Source organism: Triturus cristatus, chromosome 1_1 (genome assembly GCF_964204655.1).
Source record: "Triturus cristatus chromosome 1_1, aTriCri1.1, whole genome shotgun sequence".
NCBI lineage: Eukaryota > Metazoa > Chordata > Amphibia > Caudata > Salamandridae > Triturus > Triturus cristatus.
Genome location: NC_140579.1, coordinates 152,524,420 through 152,545,688, shown reverse-complemented (window position 1 = coordinate 152,545,688; position 21,269 = coordinate 152,524,420).

The window sequence follows — 21,269 nt, the reverse complement described above, 5'->3', positions numbered from 1 at the left end:
GGCAGTGAAGCAATGTAATAGACGTCGAAGGCGAGGATTGAGGAGCACTGGTACGGCTGCAGGGTGTGTATGGGGGAGAGGTGCGATGGCTAGAACGCTGCAGCGTTGGAGGATTGTAGAGTTGCATAAGGACACACATGCACTGTAGAGAGAGTTTATAGGAAGTTCGAAGACCTCCCAGGTGCTGCGGATCACAGCTGAGGTGAACTGCCAAAGCTCAAGTGATCATGAGCTAATAACTTTAGAGTTTGAAAAAGCCATAGCATGATGAGTTGTCTACAATAATATTTTTGTATTTGGCTATTTATAGCCAAATACAAAAAATATATATTACATATCTGAAGGGAACTATCCTTGCTGCTCTAGTTTTTGGCAAGTAGGGGTTTAAAATATTTTGTTAGTGTTACAGCGAAGTTTTCATAATTTGTCAATTCAATGACATATATTTTATGGAAAGTTGTAGAGCGTTCTCCTTGACATTGGAGAATAAAAAAGTGAACACATTAGATTAGAAATCGTTCTTAAGACTATGATTCGGTTCATTGACTAAGTTGGCCTTGCAAGAGAATAACAGGGAGGCTCTGCAGATCAGCACGGAATTGCATGTGTTGCATAAACTAGCACTGGGACTGTAGAGGCAGGTGGCCATGGCTCAGTGATGTCATTCGATGGGTGAACAGCAGGTCACGATGGAAATGCACTCAAAGAGCTAAGGGAGTTTTATATCATTATAATTGCAAGGTGTGCGGCAGATGAGTTCAGGAGCCCAGACGCAGAACAGTTGCCTGCTTTCCAAATTCTTCAAATCTCTTGTTTTCAGGATCACACATCTGTGATGTGCACTCTGATAGGACCATTAGATGCATGTGATGGGGCCCAGCAGTATAGTACGTCGTGCCGCTTTGCAAGAGGTGTGCAACCCCGTGCGGGGAGACCCCTCCTCTATTGATGCTGTGAGTTTCTCAATACGTCACTCTTGGCTGGTTCCTCTCTTGTGCTTGTTCCCACCTTCATTTCTGTCTGACCTACAGTGTTGTTAGCAGCCCTCTCGTCTGTGAGGTAAAATCCCGGAATTTGACTGTAGGCCTTTAGCTGTCTCTTGGCGTCGCAGCACGCCCACTTGAAAGATCTAAGGCTTGGGTTCCACTGCCTTCCCATTTTACAGCTAACTTTGGCTCATTTCTTCCTCTCGTTCTTCCCGTCTCTCAACCCTGACCCAAATCATACCTCTGACCACGCCTCCCTCAGTAGAGGTTTAATTTTTAATATGACTCTAACTGCCTTGGCCCAGGTGAATCAGCTGACGAAGACCTGATAGAAGTGATAATTAACTTCCTTGTGGGAGTGTGTGCACACATTGCTGCCATTTCATTGGTTCCTGCATGGAAAAGTCTGTTGTTGGCCACCACCTATGTGAGTGCGCCAAAGGTCCCTATGGCGACATACTACAGGTGTGCGTGCCTAATGGTTGGTTCTCAAGCTCAGGGGCGCATGACGTCAGTGATGCCTCACGAAATAGAACTGGTGATCTATCATTATCAATGCGACCAGTTACCAAATTCTATGAACCTGACCCTTAGGAGTTACCATTTTAGGACCCCATGATGTGAACTGAATGGCCACCATATTTTCTATTCCTGATGTTTGGGCACTAGAATAGGCCTAATTTCTAAACAACTTTTATAACACAAACAGGTGCCCATTATATCTTCGAATAGTTGAATCTAACAGAGGAAACTCCTCAACCTTAAGAAAGAAACTGAGTAAGCACATTCCCAGTCCTGCTTCCTCCATGCCTCAAACACAGCCTGCTTCTCGAATACAACTTAGTCGACTTTCTCTGAGCAACTTAAATTCCTCCTCACTGCAACCCCACAATCTGTTGCGTTCAGTGAGATAAGAAAAGTTTACATCCAGACACTACTGACTTCTCCATATGTTATTTATAAAAGCCTAAGGAGCAGTAGAATGTTGTAAATAATTTCTGAAACAGCAGTGAGTAATATGTGGGTCCTGATTTATCGGATACACGCACTTATTTATATATGCTTCTCGTGCCAGCTGGTAATGTTATTCCACGGTAGTGCATCGATCGACACCTATGTATAGGTAACAGTACACTCTTCATGTACATGTCTCCGTACGGGCCCTATATGCTTTGGCTGTTGAAAGCAGATGGATTGAGGATAAAAAAGTCCTCTGTGGCAGGAGAGCTTAACCCTCAATATCTGAGCCCTGTTTCTCACACTGTAGATGTATCTGCCACTTGCTTCTCACACATGCTGTCATTAAGCCCCATGAGCAACATACGGTCTGCCATGTGTTTTGGGCATGTTCTGTAAACAGGTGCCCCTGGATTACGACACAGTCTGCTCATGTGCTCTTAGATTCTTGCACGACCAGCCCATGTGTCCAAGCTCATCACACTATCTGTTCTAATGGCCCTAGCCTCTTGCACTATACCCTTGTGCCACAAGCCCTTCACACTCTCCGTCCATGTGTTCTAAGCTGTTTAGTGAGCCCATGTACACAGAGCACCTCACACTCTCTATGCCCTAAGTTGCTCACATGCACTAGTAACACAGACCTGTCCCACTATCTGTCCATGCGCTTCACGCCCTCACGCTTTTTCTTTGTACCTCAAGCTCTTCACAACGTTCATGTTCTTCAAGCTCCTCACAGGGTCCATGCGCCCCAAGTTTTCCCACTGTCTCTACAGGTGCTTCAAGCACCTCGCGCTCTGTCAGTGCACCCCAAGCTCTTCACACTATCCATGGGCTTCCAGCTCCTCACACGTGTGACAGCTCCTCCTACTGTCTATGTGCCAACAGCTCCCCACACACGCCTAACATACTAACCGTGCCTGCTGCATGTATCACAGGTTCCTCACAGGACATACTATCACAAAAACGTATTAAATTGTTCATGTGTCCCATGTACTCTAACCTTCTCACGCTCTGCCCATGCACTTGTATCAACTTGCATTGTTTGTGCCCTAAGCCACTCACCTTGACCACTTTCACAGGCCTATCCCATGATCTTTTCATGTGCTTCAAGTGCCTTATGCTCTGTCCATGTGGCCCAAGCGCTTCACAGCCAGTCCATGTGCTCCAAACTTCTCACTCTTATCCATGTGAAAAACACAGAGTGCTATTATCTTCAGAGCATGTGTGGGGCATCTGTACATGTGTATTTCTCCTGATATAAACCACGAAAGAAAACATTGATAGACTCCATGTGATACATAATGCAGTCGCCAGAAGAGAGAACATATTTACCCCTTTTGAAACAAATTAATAGGCTGCAGGTGCAATCCCATATTCATTTTGATCTCGATCCTGGCTTATAAAGTTATGCAAGCAGTTTCCGTAATATTTAAAGCACTGACTAAAACGATATGTTCCCAATACAACCTAACATTTGGGAATTAAACTACTGCTTGTTGTGCCAAGAATATCAAGCATTGGCAAAGCCAATACGCCTTGCCTATGAAATCTATATTTGATTTGCCAATGTTTTTTTCTTACCTGATCGCCACTTATGCTTGAACCACTACTGTGGCCAACTTTAAATGTATTTTCTTATGCTGTAACCCCTTTGCTGCCAGGCCTTTCTCCCCCCTGTGCCACGCCTTTTTTTGGCTAATTGGGGTAGTTTGCGCTTAGGCACCCATAAGTTTTGGTCCACATAAGGTATCCATGCCATATTTGTGTCCTTTTCTTGCAACATCCTGAGGGCTTTTAAAGGTACCCAGGGTTTGTGCATTTTCCCTGGATGAGACCAAGAAATTAGGCAAAATACAGCTACATCTTGGGTTTTTGGGGGAAAATGGGAAAAAAGTGCTGCAGAAGATAGCGCCTGTTTTTTCCCTGCAAATGTTACCAGCAAAGAGTTTGTGGTGCTAAAATCACCCTCTTCCCTGCTTTCAGGAACAGGCAGCCTTTTGTCAGAAAACCAACATTTTCTACACAGTTTTGGCATTTTGCTGGGACATATCCTATTTTTCCTATTTTTTGTGCTTCCAACCACCTTCCAGTTAGTGGTAGAAATGGGTGTGAAACCAATAATGGATCCCGGAAAGCTATACATTTCTGAAAAGAAGACAATAGTCTGAATTTAGCAAGGGGTCATTTGTGGAGATCCTTCAAGGCTTACCTATAAAAAGTAACAGTTGAAATATAAGAATATTGAAATTGAGTTGGGGAAAAAAACAGCCATTTGTGCTGTAACTTTTTTAACTATGCTAGATTTTTTAAAGAAATATACAGTTACATCCGCAGGACCTTTTTGGTTGTGGGTATATATCGGGCTTGTAGGTTCACAAAGAACCCGCAGTACCCTGAGCCAATAACTGAGCCGCACCAATTATTTTTCATTATGTTCCGGGTATACAGAAATTCACTGGTGGAAGGATACATTTCCACCCAATGGAAAGTAAAACATAGTGCAATTGAAAAACTTCTGTGACAAACATAGGAATCGGAAGGAAAGCTATTGGCTCAGACACAGGGAAGTGAAATAAAGAAGGAGGATATCCAGTCATGAGTAAGGATTTGACCAAAGCCCACTCTAGGTATTATTTTATTTACAATAGGTCTTTAGAATAGCAAAACCTAAAAAAGATACAAGACGGTGGCTCTCACTTCCCTGTCTTAAATGCCAAGTTATGTGATTCTCCATTTCTGCTAGAGAACTCGAGATGCTCTGGGCTTTCAGGAAAGAGATTTAAAACCCCTTCAAATTTTTCATCTCATGCAAACAGTGTGACTTGCCCACCTGCCCCTCCTGCATTTGTTTTTGTTATGCATGTCCAATGATGGTTGAGAGTGATGTGAGCAAGAAATTATTGAAACCTGTGACAGCATGTGGATCATCTATGCGTAAGAGTGACTTTGAGCCACTGAGTTTTACTTGCGTTCATTGTAGTCCTTGGAGTCTGACATTAAGTGCATTTGTGTTAAAATGATTAAGACCTAATGTTGAAACCCTAATTTAAAAAAATAAAGCCCTCTCCCCATCCACTTGTATGACCTTCTTGGGACTCACTGTGACACCTCCAGGTGTCATGGGAGAAGAAAAAGAACTTTAAATTCCTAACAAATGTAGTATAGGTGCAATGTGTGAGAAATTACTATAAACGATATAGCAACAGGTGTGTGGTCATGAATAAATTTGCGTTTTGTTGAATAAGACTATTCAAGTCTTCAGGCCTGATTTAAAGTTGGATAGCATTACCGCCACCAAATCTAATCCCAAAGTGAGGGTATATTATGCATGCCCACTTGTCTAGCCTCCCAAAAATGTATGTTTTTCCCCCCAAAGAAAGTTAAGGGCACTGTTGGACTCGTCCCTTTTTGAAAGGTCATCCCTAGACTTTTTGCATTTACCCTCCTGGTTTTTTATTCCATTTTTGCTGGCTTTAGGAATCTGCTCCCTTTACCACTGCTAACCAGTGCTAAAGTGCTTGTGCCCTCTCCCTAAAACATGGTAGGATTGGCTTATACCCAAATGGCATTTTTATTTTACTTATAAGCCCCTAGTAAGGTGGTACTACCTGTGCCCAAGGCCTATAAATTAAATGCTTCTAGTGGGCCTGCAGCACTGATGTTTCGCCCCCTTAAGTAGTTCTTTAAATATATCTCAGGTCTGCCATTGCAGCCTGTATGTGCAGTTATAACTGCCATGTAGACCTGGCAAAGTAAACCTTTTAACAGGCCCAAACCTTCATTTTAGTGTGAGTCACCCCTAGGGTAGGCCCTGGACAGCCTGGAGGGCAAGGTGCAGTATAATTTAAAAGTGGCACATTAACCTTTTAGGTTTACATATCCTGGTAGTGAAAAACTCTTAAATTATACTTCACTACTGCTAGGCCTACCCCTCCCACAGGCTAACATCAGAATTACTGTATTACACCAAATAAGTGATAATTTCTAAATGGGAGTTTGTAATCAGTTCATGTTTGGTGTCTTTGGAATTGTAATAACAAAATCCTCTCATGGTGGAGTCTGATTTTAAATTATAAATTTTAAAATGTCACTTTTACAAAGTTTGAATTTTCCAGTCTTAGCCATTTACTGTCTGCAGCCTACCTCTGGGTCACATGACCAGGTGCAACTGGAAGTTGGTCTTTGTGTATTGCTCCCAGACAGTGAGACAATAGGTGTTGGCCGGATTGGCCGTTCTGAGTTAACAAAGAGGAGTGTCACCTACTACACTTGCACATCACAAAGGCTCTGCCTGAGTACTCTCACAAAGGGTTTGTCACTAGTCTGTTGTGAACCCAGATTAGCTGGGGCTATGACAGGAAGGAAGGGGATACCTGAAACCTCAGGGGGTGGAAACTGCTAGAAGATTCCTCCACTTCAAAGTTGCACCAGGTATAAATGTTAGACCTCAAACCCCAACTCATCAGTACACTTCTGGACCTATGGATACTCTGTCAGGAAGAAGGACTGCTGTACTGCTGAAAGGACTTCTACTCTGCTGGACTGCTGTTCTGAAGGACTGGTGTCCTGCTATGCTGGCCTGCTGCCTGGATGAAAAGGACTGGACCTGGATCTGTTCAACCCAGGACCACCAGAGTGAATCCAAGGGCTTGTTGACTGACTTCCTGACTTGAGCCTCAGGGACAGAAGGCTCCAACAACCTCAACCCCAAAACCTGGACTCTGTCATCTCTGCATCTACACTGCCAAGTTGTGCCACCCCAGTCCTGGACCCTTGGAAGTGGGCCTATGGTGCTCTGCCATTCTGTGTGGATCCTGCAGAACTGACGTATCTCGTCTGCTGTGTAGTGCAACCCCTAGCAGAACAGATGCATCGTTGCTGCTGCATGGATAGCTTCATAGTAAAGACCCGTATCACATCACCGTCAACACGCTCATCGCAAACATTAAACGCAACACATCCTCAGTGCAGGCCATCTGAATTCTCATCAACGGCAGCCTTGGTGAAGACACTGGACACAGCATCACAGCCTCGCAGCTCCACAGAACCGACGCATCTCCCCGACTGCTTCAACGCATCCTCAATGTCAGTCCTCTCATCACAAGCCCCATCGACTAGATCCTCAACGACAACGCAGGCCCTTGCATCACTGCCTTGCCACATCTTATGGATGCACGTCGCATCTTCGACGCGGACCCTCGCAAGTCTCCACAAACCAGGATTTAAGGTACTTTGTTCAGCGAGCATAACTGGGTCCCAATAGGTACCCCACCCTTCATCACAGTCTACCTGAACTTGTGACTTTCCAGCCTGACCATATATCCACAATTGGCGCTTTGGGTTTTTGGGCGCTATTTTCCCAGAAATCTTTATAATTGCATATCTCTGGTTCCGCTGATTTGGAGTTTTGTTATTTTGGTTTTGTTTTATATATTTAAGATCACTCTATTTTTTGTAACCTGGTGTGGGATTCTTTTTAGGTCGAGCCAAGAGCAGCGCGCATGCGCTGCATGCTCAACTTTTAGTAATGGGCTTTAGAAAGCTCACCACACGCTCGTGCATGTGCTATTGTTTTTCTCAAAGGCTAATGGGCTTTGCGTGTGTCTTTCTAAGAAAGACAGCACGCAATTGAGCAAAGGCGGGTGCATGTCCCGCCTTTGCTCCGCCCACGGCCTATTACTTGCGGTTACCCACAGAGGCCACATCTGTTTTCAATTATCGTGCCCAGACACGGGCGTGTTAATTGAAAACAGATCGCTCGCTGTGGCGTGCGCGCACCACTCGCGGGCTTGTTTAGCATGCAAGTATTTTTGATAATGTTGTCAAATGCTTAATGTTTGCTTGATTATGTATTGTATATTGTATGGCCTGTTTTTGTCAGGCTGTCACAGTAAAGTCTTGTTTTGTTATGGTACCGTGTGCGACGTGCTTAGTGTGTTCACACGTCACAGATGTGCGCCCACCACATGCAGGCCCTCAGGGCGGACATGGGAGCGGAGGCACTGTGCATCACATCTTTCCGTTGAGGTGGAGTTAAAGGCTAGCTGCTGACATCTGCTGTGGCCTGCAGGTCTCACATTCAAATCATGGCCAAGGCTAATTCCGCCATCCATCCATCTGTGGGAGGGAAACTGAGTACCATTAAAATGGGCAGCACTTGGCACCTGCCATTTACAGAGCTTAGAGATGTCAACGTTACGGTACGAAGCACTATATGTAAAACAAGTTCCGTTTTTTTACATAAGCACGCCCGACTTTGCAGGCTAATCGCTCATCCCCTTCCATCCAGGTTCTTTCGTCTGTTCGGCTGTCTCCTCAATCCGGCCCTGCACTGTTGTTGCAATCCGTCATAGAAAGTTCTAGACATGGCGAGTACTCAGTGCGTGTAATGCAGTCATGATGGGATCCGTGGTAGGTCCTGTAGATAGATCTCTCTCAGAGATGGTACATTACAATTATAGTGACAACTACTTAAAATGTACCACATGGGGACCGGAAAGTCCATGGTAGCGGCCCGGCAATCGTGGAATGTTCCAAATACAGCGCTGTGCAGGACCTTCCCTGGTATGTACCACTCGGTGACAGGGACTTCCATGATGGAATGCCATCAAAGTCAATGCTTTCTACAGTCTATCATGCAGTGATGGGGTATTCTACACATAATGCATGTGTAACGACTACTTGACTCGTGTCATGGTGATGGGGAAGTACATGTTAGCTGCTATGCAGGATGTTCTGAAAATAGTGTCACGTATGACGGTTACGTGGTAAATCCCATGCGCTGGCAAGGAGACCCATGGCTGCTGCTAAGTAGGCATGGGACATGGCAGACGTAGTATTGTGCATTGGGGCTACCTGACGCATATCACACGAAGTCCATGGTGGCTACCATCAAATACATTTCCACGTTAGCTGCCGCGCATTGAGTGACAATTCTTGGTGACTGGGGAATGGCTGGTTTACATTTTGAGGGGCACTCATTTTTATTACACATCAGTTCTATATCCTTGTATTTGTTCCACGCTGGCCCTCTTTTCAGCTTTTTGGTATTAGATGCCTAAAACAGGCTGGGTCTTGTGCAACGTCACTTCCCCCCTTCCCAATAAAGGCCCCTGCTCTCGGAGCGAGATAAAATTAAGAGATGTTTGAACTGAAGTGGCGAGAGCAACACAAGGTGTCATTCATTGCTGAAGTGGGCATTCCCTCCTGCACTTGTTAATGAAGGGAGTGTAACCCGCCGGTTTCAACAAGGGGTGATTGAGGACTGGCCGCCCCGATACAACGTAGGCAGCATAGTCAAGATGGCAGAGTTTAGACAACATTCCGGTAGCCACAGACGTGACCCTGATATAAAACAAAACTGGAACCTTCATCCGAGGCTACAGTGTGGTTGGGAGAAACAAGTTGTGTGTTTTGTGAAAGGCCACCAGACAGAACAAACGCCATTGTAAACCTTTTAACCATAGTTGGGAAAGAGGTATTCAATCAAATAACTACCAGACCACCCCCCCGTGCTGTCGAATACTCTAGAGCCCCCTATTAGCACACCTGCATGAAAGAAAACATGGCTCCTGTGAGGAAGTGCTTGCCTCACAGCTCTCTTGGGGATTGAAATGCGTGACTCACTCACAGCTCCCCTTTACCCTTTGGGGGTTAGGGGGGTGCTTGTCTCTCTCCCCTCTTACTCTGGTTTGCTTAAAAACACTGGTTGGGTTGAAAGACTTGACTTTGACGTGTATGCCTTCAGGATACTGTTGCGCACATGAAACACTTCTCTCATACCTCTATTACACTCATCTTCCTTAACGGCACCATAGGGGGTTGAAATGCTTGACTCGTTTCTTATCTTCCACTCATCTGCCTTAACGGCACCACTGGGGGATGAAATGCTTGACTCCTACCTGTATTCCATTCAAGGTTGAAATGCTTGACTCGCATCTCTCTTCCACTAATCTACTCTAACACTATTGGGGGGTGAAATGCTCGACTCTGCGTCACTCTTCCACTCTTTTATCTTAACACCACTGTAGTGTCATACAGGAAGTGATGACGAGGAGCGGACGCGCAGCATGCTAGCTGCCTAATTGTATAAGAAAAAAGAATACTCACACCTACTGCGTGGTGGTGGTCATTGCCGGGCAAGCGACGCGACAACCACTGTTCGAGGATGAAATGCATGGCTCACATATGCCTTCCATGTAAAACGCTCTGATACCTTCGAGGCTGGTTCGCGCTATATACCCCCCCCCCCCAAAAAAAACTGCGCTGTTTGGGGATGAAATGCTTGACTCATATGTCTCTTACTCATCTATCCGAACAGTACTTTTCGGGGTGTTAAAATGCTTGTTAGTTTAGCCTTCCCTTTACTGTATATGTGATAGGTGATAAACAGTAATTTGTAAATTTTTGGACAACGGGTTTCAAAACAAGCATTGGCATAGCCAATAGGTCTCACCTTTGGGACCTAGAAGTGTTTAGTTACCTAGCACAATATCCTTTGTGCAACAACATCAAGTGTTGCATGGCTAAACACGTATAAGGTCCCAACAGCGAGACCTATTGGCTATGCCAATGCTTGTTGAGTGGTGTTTCCACTTTGTTACAATCTGACTGTTGCACAATTACTTTACACATTGCCTGTGAATTAAGCCTGACGGGTCTGTGCCAATCTACCTGAGGGTTGAGCGCAAGTTAATTTAGGGTTGGCTTGTACCTCACCCTGACAAGGTTTGTAGTTGCTGCTTGACAAGGGCTCACACCCCAGTCAACCAGTCAATCAACAACCCCATTTCTCACAGGCACTTTACTAATATTTCACAAGAGCCGCCACCATTTCCATAGCATTCTTCCAAAGAATCCCATCTGTCGGGTCTAACAGCAGGGGCGTAGCGTAGTCAGTGAGATTCCAGGGGTGTGAATCTCACATTTTCCAACTAAGAAGCAGTGGCTAAACTGGTCACTAAATATATTTATTATCCTGATCCAAAAAAAGAGCTAGTTAAAACCTCTTAGTGAGATGGGGGATGATGAGAAAAACCGACACAAACATAGCAGACCTGACTCTGGGATCCCAGAATCAACTACCAAACCATGAATGCATTTGAGGGGTGCCCAACCCCTGCTGATGCTATGCCCCTGCCTGTCCCACCTGGGCCTGGTAGGTCTCCCTGGAAACCCATGGCTACAGTCACTCACAACACAATGGCCTGGAGTCCCTTCCTGGGATCACTTATTTTAAATGTATTTTCACTGTACGCATTTTTTTTCATGTCTGCTACAAGCCTTGATGGTAGTAGTCAGATCAGTGCATGTCGGCAGATCTCCATGTTTTTAGTCCTCACCTTTTACAAATCATTGTATCAAATGACTGGTGGCTCCATGCACTAAGCCAGAGTCACAAATAGATGAAGGTGCACAGGTAAATTGATAGGGCAAGCCAAGCCAGACCTGAGCATGGGCGTGGATTACTGCCTTACCATGAAATTGTTTGGCATGTATGTTGTGCAACAAACATAATGTGAAATATGTTTCAGTCTCTTCAAGGTTCAAAACAGTGGATTTCTTTAGCATGCAGAAATGTTTCACCATAGTACATCAGATTATATCAATGCATAGACAGACATTAATTAAAAGTGATAGTTTTTAGAAACATTGATTGCTCGTTCACCAATGACGATGCCGTTAATGAACTAAGAGACAAGTCAGTAGTCATGTAAACTCTCAACATGAATTAGATTCTTATTGTAGGTGAAGCAACGTTATAGTCTGTTAAATTTAACAGAAGAAGTGCTTGTATAGAGTCCATCCATAACTCAAATATTTAAAAGTGCACTCATATGTGATATGAAAAAGGAGGCTCTGTGAAATACAATATTTGCCTAGGATCACACAATTTGGACGAGAGGCAAGCCCGTATTGATTCCAGGCTATCTGGTTTCACGTTTTGGATTCAGCCACCAGATGGGTATCTTTGTCGCCTCTCTCTCTCCTGTCCACATCAAAGCTCACTGTTTTTTCTTTCAGTCTTGGCTCAGTACACGAGAAAAGCTGACCTAGAGATAGAAGGCCCAAACAAGGTCCCCAGACCCAACTACCAAGCCAAGAATGAATTATTTGGGTGGATTCGTAGATAGCCTCATTTCCAGATACACCCCCTTACAGAATCTTCGCTCGGCCCACCTCCAGCTATTGTCAATCCCCACCTTTAAGCTAAAGCGACAAGGAGGAGCCAGGTTTGCAAACCTGGCCCCTAAGTTATGGAATTCGATCCCTCTGGAAATCAGGTCTACTACTGATCTATTGAAATTCAGAAAATTGCTTAAAACTTGGTTGTACATTCAGGCTTACAATTAAACTATCAAACCTTCCGGCACTTCCTAGATCCAGCGCCAAGAAACCAACTGGTGAACGAGCGCTTTACAAAACACTATAACATTCATATCTCTGCACTCAGAATCATGCATGAAGGGAATGTGCTCCGTGTCCTGCTCGCATAATAGTGCATTCAAGTTCTGGCTGCGGGTATATTTTAGAAACAGTGGAGCAGTGAATCCCTGCAGCTGGGACTTCCTACACACCAAAAACAAGCCAAGGACGCTCTTGTTAGGGTATGGTGAGCGATGTAGGGTTTTCTCTCCAACACTCAAAATTATTAAAGGTAGAATTTAAGATTGGATACTGGAGGTGACAGTGATGGGTGACAGTTTCTCAAATAGTGTTTTTTTTCCCCAAGGGACTTTTGGAGTTTGTTTTCTTTTTTTAAACAAAATGTCCCCAAAACCCCCACCCACCCGCCCCCCACCCCCACGGGGCAGGTGACTTGCGTGTAAACTAAGATATTGAGGCATTTGTAGTTGAACAGGTGGCGGGAGGCAGAGTTGAAGGAATTAGTGGGTGAATGTTTCTGCAGATGAATGAAATTAGCAGAGTTTTTAGCTTCTAAATGGGTGAACTCAAAGGACCGATAAACAAGTGTTGACACTATGGTGGCATTTATTTTTCACTTAGGTGGATTGAAGGATGGATGGTGGCATGTCACTATTAATACCTGGGTGGTTAGATGGATCGGGGAAGGCATTTGTTCATATGTGGATGTATGGATGGTTTGGCGATTGGAGGCATGGACAGTCGAATGTATTCATGGGTGGGTGGGGAGTTAGGTGGATTGAAGGTTTGTTCATCATGGGGCGGATGTGTAGGTGGATGAATAGATGGATGGGTGGCCCGTGTTCATGGATGTAGATGCGTGAGCAGTTAAGGTTGATAGAAAGGCATTTGTTCATGGGTGCATGGGTTGTTGATGGCTGCATGGAGGGTGCCATGCAATCATGGTTGGGAGGGTTATTAGATGGATTGAAGATGACATTGTTTGCGTGTGTACGTATGGATTAGTGGTTGAATGGATGGTTGGGTGGAGGACGGTGTGTGTTCATGGATCTGTTTTAGAATGGATGCAGGATTGCATGGCTAGATAGGCAGCTGTATTGAAAGGGAAGACTCGGTCTGCTTCTTTTGATCGAATGCATTGATGGATGAATGGGACAGCGGGTTGAGAATACGAAGGGTAGATGAATGTGCTAGGAGAGGGCGGGGCCAGTGAGCTTCCATCTACAAGGGTTAGGAGCTGCGTGGCACGTCACGCGAGCCCTGGAAACGGAAGTAAATGTGGTGAGGTGACGTCCACATGTCACTTGTGGTTGGAACTGAACAGAGTAGCCCAGAAGTTCCGAGAGTTCTTTACGCCACCGGGCCCGTTGAGGCGCCTCGTCCGGCCATCATGAGAAGCAGGAGTATTTTCTTCCCCCCAACACCTCCCCCGCCCCTCCCCGTTGAACACCCCCGCCCACGCCTCCCCAGCATCTGAGCCTCCCCCGTTAACCTTTTCAATAATCGCAGCGGAATCCAATAAGAGCGCCTCGGGAATTTTCAGATTCACATTCCGGTCCTTGCCAACAAAATCATCCCCGCCCGTCACTAACTTATGCAACTATTCTGAGCACGAAACCGCAAGTATTTTAAACTGAGATGAAGGGGGCTGCAGGGTTTAATCCGAATTGACAGCCACATTATGTCCAGGGGCTAAACATGGGCAGAGGTGCAAGGGTGATTGCCATAAGCTTGGGGGTGCTATGGACCCGCCCCACATCTGGCAGGCACCAGCTTGTGAAGAGGAGGGTGATGTGAGAAGACAGCGGTGTCTGGCAAGTCAAACATTGACTCACTTGGTGTGATTGGTGTAAATGTATATGTTCATAACACTCGGTTCCACTGTTTGTCTAATGCCCACCTCTGCCCTGCCAGTCATTCCTTGCTCGCAGTTCTCCTTTTCGACCTTCTCCTGGTTGGTGGGGATTGGTTTTCAAGCTCACACTGTACCCCCTGTGTGTGACTGGATACATTGTGTTGTCATTTCTCATTTCCATAACTTGGCATTTTTAGTTACTTGTGTATTTTGTGGGTGTCTGTGGTGCAACCAATAACCCCTTTAGAGTGTGCTGAGTTCAATGTATATCTTAGACCCCTCTATCAAGAGAGCTGTTGTTTATTTCCTTCAAAGAACGCTATTATGCCAATTAAAAGGCACACCACGTCAGGCGTATGAAGCTCTATAGAAATGCTACTGCCATGCATAACTTTGTTCCACATCGTTACCAGAACATCATTTTTTTCGTTAAAGCGCAGTGTCTCTGGTTTTTGAGCACTTGCACTTGTCAGAGTGGTTGTTTCCTAGTGAATTGCCTGTCAGAGATTTCATATACATCTGCTTATGAAGTTGCGCGAATTGGGAAACTTCGGCAAAGCCAGGCAAAGTTTTCTATGTCGACACAAAATTTAGTCTTCCATGTCTCACACAACTGGACTGTTTTCTCAGCCGCAGGAGTTGGGTTCATGAAGGGTGGGACATCCTGCGATCAGAAAACAGCTAAGTACTGAGAGTTGAGGCATGCCGGTGGGTGGGGGTCTGGGGGACAGGGTATGATGTGGATGTAATGTTGTGTGCTCTAGTCGTGCATTGAATGAAAGAATGACACACAGCCAAGTCTGCTGTGGATATCTTGAGGTAGGGCACATGTGCCTTTTTATTAGAAGGATCACATGACTTGGTGATGTGTGTGTGTGTGAGAGATTTGGGGCAGCCCTCTGGGATGGAGCTGCAGTGACCTGTACTCAAGACACTAAATTTCTCCCAAAAATCAAAGTCCCAAAAGTGGAAAATAAAACGAACAAAAAACAGACGCCATTTCAAGTCTATTGTTTTTAGAATCAGTCAGAAGGACAGTGCTGGACAACCTAACAAGGGAAGACAGCTGCAACAGGACATTGCTGTTGGAGCTCCTTGTTTAATCAGATGTGAGTTAGGGCCCAGCACTGATGCGGAAAAGTCTAGGATCTTGTAATGTAATCATGAAACCATCATGTCCAGAGAGTACAGATTTTGTCTCTCTTGCTGATACTCGGGTGCATTGTCGAAGTCACGTTGTTATGTTTCATAGAGGTACCGTAATATAGGCCCGGGTAATATCATACACCTTCACCTACATTACCTCCCTTATATTACACAGTTACGTGCCTTTAGGTTTGAACCTTTACCTAGTTCTAGCCCTGGGTGCAGAAGGAGGGTATTCCCTGAACAATAGCATTCTATGACTTCATCAAAAGACTCACACAGTATGAATGAATATTCATAAGGGTTCTTGGAAACCAGGCAGGGGCTACACACCACCTGCCTAATATCTACGTACAAGGTTGATCCCATAAGTCATTCTCAAATCCAACAATGGCTAATACAAGTAACAAGGGACAAAGGAACCCTAGATACTTCAGTGTATAAATACAGCACATCTTGCTAGGGTTAAACAGAGGGAACCGAGACTTCCAGGCCGACGCACTGACCAGAGACGCTGAGGCTCCTGCATGCAGACGCTCCAGTTGACAGTGGTCTAACACATCTCTTGCGGGGTGTCCAGGTCGAGACCAGGACGGGGTCCCACACACTCTCAATTCAGGTAATGGGGTTAGACTAAATCCTAGAGGGATTCTTGGCTTCACACTTTCTCACATGCTAGGTACACTTAGGTGCATCTAGATAGGCATCGTAGGAGTACACGCACTTTTATCATGCATTTTATATTCATGTCTGTATTCATGATTATTGCAAGATGGTAGAATTGTACAAACCTTTCATATTCACTGTACTGCTAATCATATATATCTGCTTCTGTCTAACGGTTGGTGCAGCACATATATTTTACACTAGAAGAACAACTGGGCAATAAATTCTTATTGTAACACGCCAGACTGTTTCTTCTGTGTAACTCTCTGAGACCGAATAAGTGAGCACGAGTGACTGAGCGAAAAGAAGTATATATTTTTTCCACAACCCTGAGGGATCAGGGTTGTCATGATGTAAGGTTGCCAGAAACTATTCTGTCACCAGTAAGAGGAGATTCCAATGGCACTGTGAGCTAGCTAATGCTAACAGGTTAACATTCTCGGTGGGGTTGCACAGAACCAGTCTGCTACCAATCCCACAGTTTATGTTATCCAAACGCGCAGGTCCTACATGGGTAATATAGGAACTACACGACAATGTGGTGTCTATTATGAAGCTTGCTTTTGCTGTGCTGCTTGACTCTCCGAAGACAGTCTTGGAGGAACATGGAAACTTGTTGATGAACTCTAAAACTTTCCAATAGGCCATCTCGGAAATCCGATATCCTCTAGAGGAGCGGTGTCGAGTCCATCTCTTGGACGTGGAGGCTACTTGGATGGCTCACCAAGGGGACTTTGTGCGGGCTTTATTTAGGTTGTGTGCACCCTGTATGTGGGATGCTGCAAGACAGCCAATGAAGCACTGCCTAGTCACTCATGGATCACTTAAGGGCAGATGGGTCTTTCATAAGATGTCTTAAAGGCTGAACCACGCCGGCACTAAAATCAGCAAGAAAATCTTTCCCGTCATCACAAAATGTCGCTGCGTCTCCTGCTGCCTCCTGTAATATCAACTCCTCACAAGACCTTTGAAGCAAGCTCTTTGAATTATTCAGTAATGAAATCACCTCCATGTACTTTAACTTCGACCCTCAACCAAACTCTGTCACCATCACAACTCAACTTTCCATCATGGTTGAAGAACGGACCCCCACCTGGTGGCCCACTGTCACCACTGCCTAAATTGTTGCTACTATGTAGACCATCTATTGGGATCCGCCATCTGATCCTTTCCCCCACCACACCTTTACCAAAGGACTCCTACCATTCAGTGAAGCACTAATACCCATATTCAAGACTCCATTGACTCAGCCACATTCCTGGACACCTGGAAACATACAACCATCACGCCCCTGCTCAAGAAAACATCCACTGACCCAGCTATGCTTCTCAACTTCAGACCATTTCCCTCCTGCCATACCTGGCAAAGGTCTTAGAGAAATGCCTCAGCGACCACCTTGGTAACCACCAGCTCCTCGACACCACGCAGTCCTAACTCAGGCCCAACCACAGTACAGGAGGGGGGTGCTAGACGGCGCACGGCAAGATAGCTGCGCATTAGTGCAGCTCCGCCGGCTGCGCTTACAATCCAACACAAATCCTGACATTAATCAAGGCAGCGAGACACATCGACAGAGGCACAGTGCCTGGGCTTTCTCAGGTGCCAGATTGTGCAGTTTTGATGCCCTGCTGTGCCACAGAACACCGAAAAATGACTGTAAAAAGACAGCAGAGGGAAGTGTGCAAGATGGCGGCCATGGCTGGCGAGTGACGATCAGCCGACGGCGATGGTGATCGTTGCATCTGCCCGATTGTGTGTGCTGTGAGGACGAGGGGCGGATGATCGGCTGGAATTGCGGGGGCAAAATAGCGCTGTGAATCTGGTGGAATTGCGTGCTGTGCCCGCAATCCTAATGAACGGTAGGCTTGTTTGTGGCTCCGGAATCTCCAGACGCGGTGAGTGGCAAAAGAGCGAACTGCAGACCCTATACCTGGGATTGGAGGGGGTAGCTGGTCCCGTAGTGCCTGCTGTGGTGCGGTGGACACTCGGTGCAGGAACTGCTGAGCACTGCGGTGCAAACTGTGTGCGGCCATCCGGCTGGAGAGGCAGACCTAAGGTGACGTGTGGGCCTCAGCTGTCTGGGGTGCTACGCCCGGGCGTTGGCGACCTGCCGCCTCGCTCGTGAAATCAGGACTAAATAGCTGTGGCATCGAGATGAGAACAAACAGGCAGAGGTGCACATTGGATCTGGGAGGTTTAATAAACTACTGCGATCACCAGTGGTGTGCAGAGGAGGACGCGGCGTAACACTACTACCTGTAAGTTGGTGGCCTACAAATTCGGCGACAGTTATCGGAGTGTGTGGAGACGCCTGAGGATTCGTATCACCTCCGAGTGAAAGGATAAAACACGGCTATGAGACTGTGAGTACCAACGGGGGCAGTAAGAAATAGAACGGTAGTGCTGTAGCCTTAAGATAGCACAGTGTTAAATTGGACATAAGACGCGTAAGTGGAGGAGGCCTTGAGCTGCATGGGACTGTGAAGGTGGTGTGGCCAAAGGCCCGAGAGCGGGCGGACAGCTTCCTGCTGTTTGTTATGAGATCGGCGCATTAAACCCAATATCCTTTACTATAACGCAGTGAGGCTTAGATGATTGCACATTAAACACAACTGCTGCTCAGCGCAATAGACACTGCAATAGCTTCTCCCTTCCGGGTGCTACACCTAGGTGCGAGATTTGATTAAAGACAGGTGGAGCCTGCATTAAGTTGGCACGATTGCAAGTGATAATCGACACTGCTGTTAGGTGATTACTCATGATGGGCAAACCCGACAAGACTCGGCTGCGTCTCACGTTCGAGATGTGCAAGACAGGCAGATCACAGCAAAAGCCGACATCCGATTCGGAAGCGGAGGGGTCTTTGGACGCTGTCCCAAAATTAGAATACACGCTTATTGCAATGCAGCAAAGCCTAAAATCTATCGATGGGAAGATAGATGCGTTAAACTTGCGCATGGACCATATGGCGGCGAAAATTGACAAACAAGGCACTAGGTTGGGCGAAGTTGAACAGCGAGTGTCAACTGTGGAAGATGATGTGAACACAGTATCGGACAAAACCTTTGTTGGAAACGGCCCTTTTTGCAGGGTTATCCCCAAACTTTTTGCTTCTTCCTCCTTTATTTTTTCTGACCTGTGGTTGTTGGCAATAGGACTCTGGGCACTTTACCACTGCTGATCAGTGCTAAAGTGCATATGCTCTCTGTATAAATTGTTATATTGATTGGTTATCCATGATTGGTATATTTGTTTCACCTGTTAGCCCCTAGTATAGTGCACTGCGTGTGCCAGGGCTGGTGATTCAAATGCTACTAGTGGGCTGCAGCACTGATTGTGCCACCCACAGGAGTAGCGCTAAAATGATGTCTTAGGCCTGCTTGCAGTGCCTATGTGCAGTCCAGGACTGCCATGTTGACCTGGCCAGTGCACCCACTGACCAGGCCTTATCCTTCCCTTTCTGTACATGTCAGGCATCCCTATGGTGGCCCTAGGTACCCCCCTGGGCGGGGTGCAGTGTATCTGAAAGGTAGGGCATGTACTGAGGTGTGTAACATGCCCTGGTAGTGAATTACAGCCATTTTCGTTTTTCACTGCTGAGAGGCTATCTTGCCCATAGGATAGAATGGGGAAGGCTGTTACATGCCTATCTTCCCATAAGGGCAAGATAGAAAATCCAAGTTTGGTATCTCTGTGTTCAGAATTTAATTATACATCTTTTTAGCAAGATGGTTTTTAAATTCACTGTGTGAGAATAGCACTTTTTAGAAAGTAGCTATTCTCCTGTTTAACCTTCCTGTGTGCCTGTGTGCTGGTCGGCTGACTGGTGTCATGTGATGGGCTAGGTGGCTCCAGGAGCCTGGATGAGTCAGCAGCAGGGTGAATAGGGAGATCTGCTTTAGATGGGTGGGAGGAGTAATCCCTGGGTTTGAATAGGGCTGCCCCTGCCAGCACAAGGCTGGCTCCCCCCCCCTGCTGGCCAGGCTGAGGACTCTGCCTCTGCTGGCACAAAGAAGGCTCCACCTCCTGCTGAGCGTCTAACGACCCTGCCCCTCACTCTGAAAGGAACCAGGTGCTCCAGAGCAGAGCACACCCAGGAACCGGTTTGAGCAGGGGAATCCCCCCACTGGAACAAAGAGAGACAAATACTTGGAGGGGTATAAGAAGAGGACCCCAGACACCTAAACTTTAGATCACTTTGGAACTAAGAAGAAACCTCTGCCAAGGAGAAAGCTGAAAAGAACTGAAGAGGAGAAGACTGCCTGCTTGCTGTTTTGCTTTGCTGCCAAGGAGAGGGGAAGGACTTTGCTGTGTCCGCTTCTTTTGATTCTGATCTCCAAGGGCCTGAGAAGAGCTGGCTCCCTGTTAAGAAGTCCCAGGAACAAAAGGACTTCACCACCAGCTCCCCTGGAACTCTGCTGAAGGAGTTCTGACCTGCCTTGGAGTGCTTGCCCAGTCTTGGGGCCTCAGGAGGTCGTTTTGCTGTGTTTGGGAGCTGGGAAGCAGAAGCGTGACAAAGAGTAACTGGTACCCAACGCATCATCCGATTGCGTGTCGCAAGAACGAGAGTGCGAGGAAAATTTCATCGCGGCGTCATCGCAGCACCCGGAGTCCCCGCATCGCCGAGTGCGTCGAGCATCGTCCCGGTGCGAGAAGATTCCTGACGCTGCGAGGGTCGTCGCAGAACCAGTTTGCGGGTTGCACCACTGCCGGTGCGTGGAAGTATCCAGTCGCTGCGTGTGTCGACGCAGAGTCCCGTCCCGTGACGCATCGAGGGTTGCGGGGCCCGAAGTCAACGCTGCGCCGCGCACCGCGACGCATCGAGGTTTGCGGCGCCAGAAGTCAACGCCGCGCATCGCGCAGCACCGAAGATCGTCGCATCGTACCTGTGCGTGAAGCTTCCCCCTAAGAAACCTACGCAACGAAAGCCAAAGTCATCGCATCCTCCCCCTACAGATCGGAGCCGGCGCATCCACCTCTGCTGCGTGAAGCAGGGCTGCTGCAAAGCCTCCCCAAGATCTCAGGAGTATCGCATCGCCTTTGCCATCTTCCTTGTTATAGCTTTTGGGAACCTTATCGCAACTACAGGTACTGTTGGGCACGAGAGTGTCGCATTTTGTGCATTGAGAGTCGCATTGTGCAGGACACTGACTTTTACATCCTGGAGTACTTTCTGCAAACTCTTGAACTATCTTTGAAGTAATCTTTTTAATTGTATGTTGGTTTTTCTGTAGTAGTTGGTCTTGTGAAGTTTTTAGTAAAGATACCTT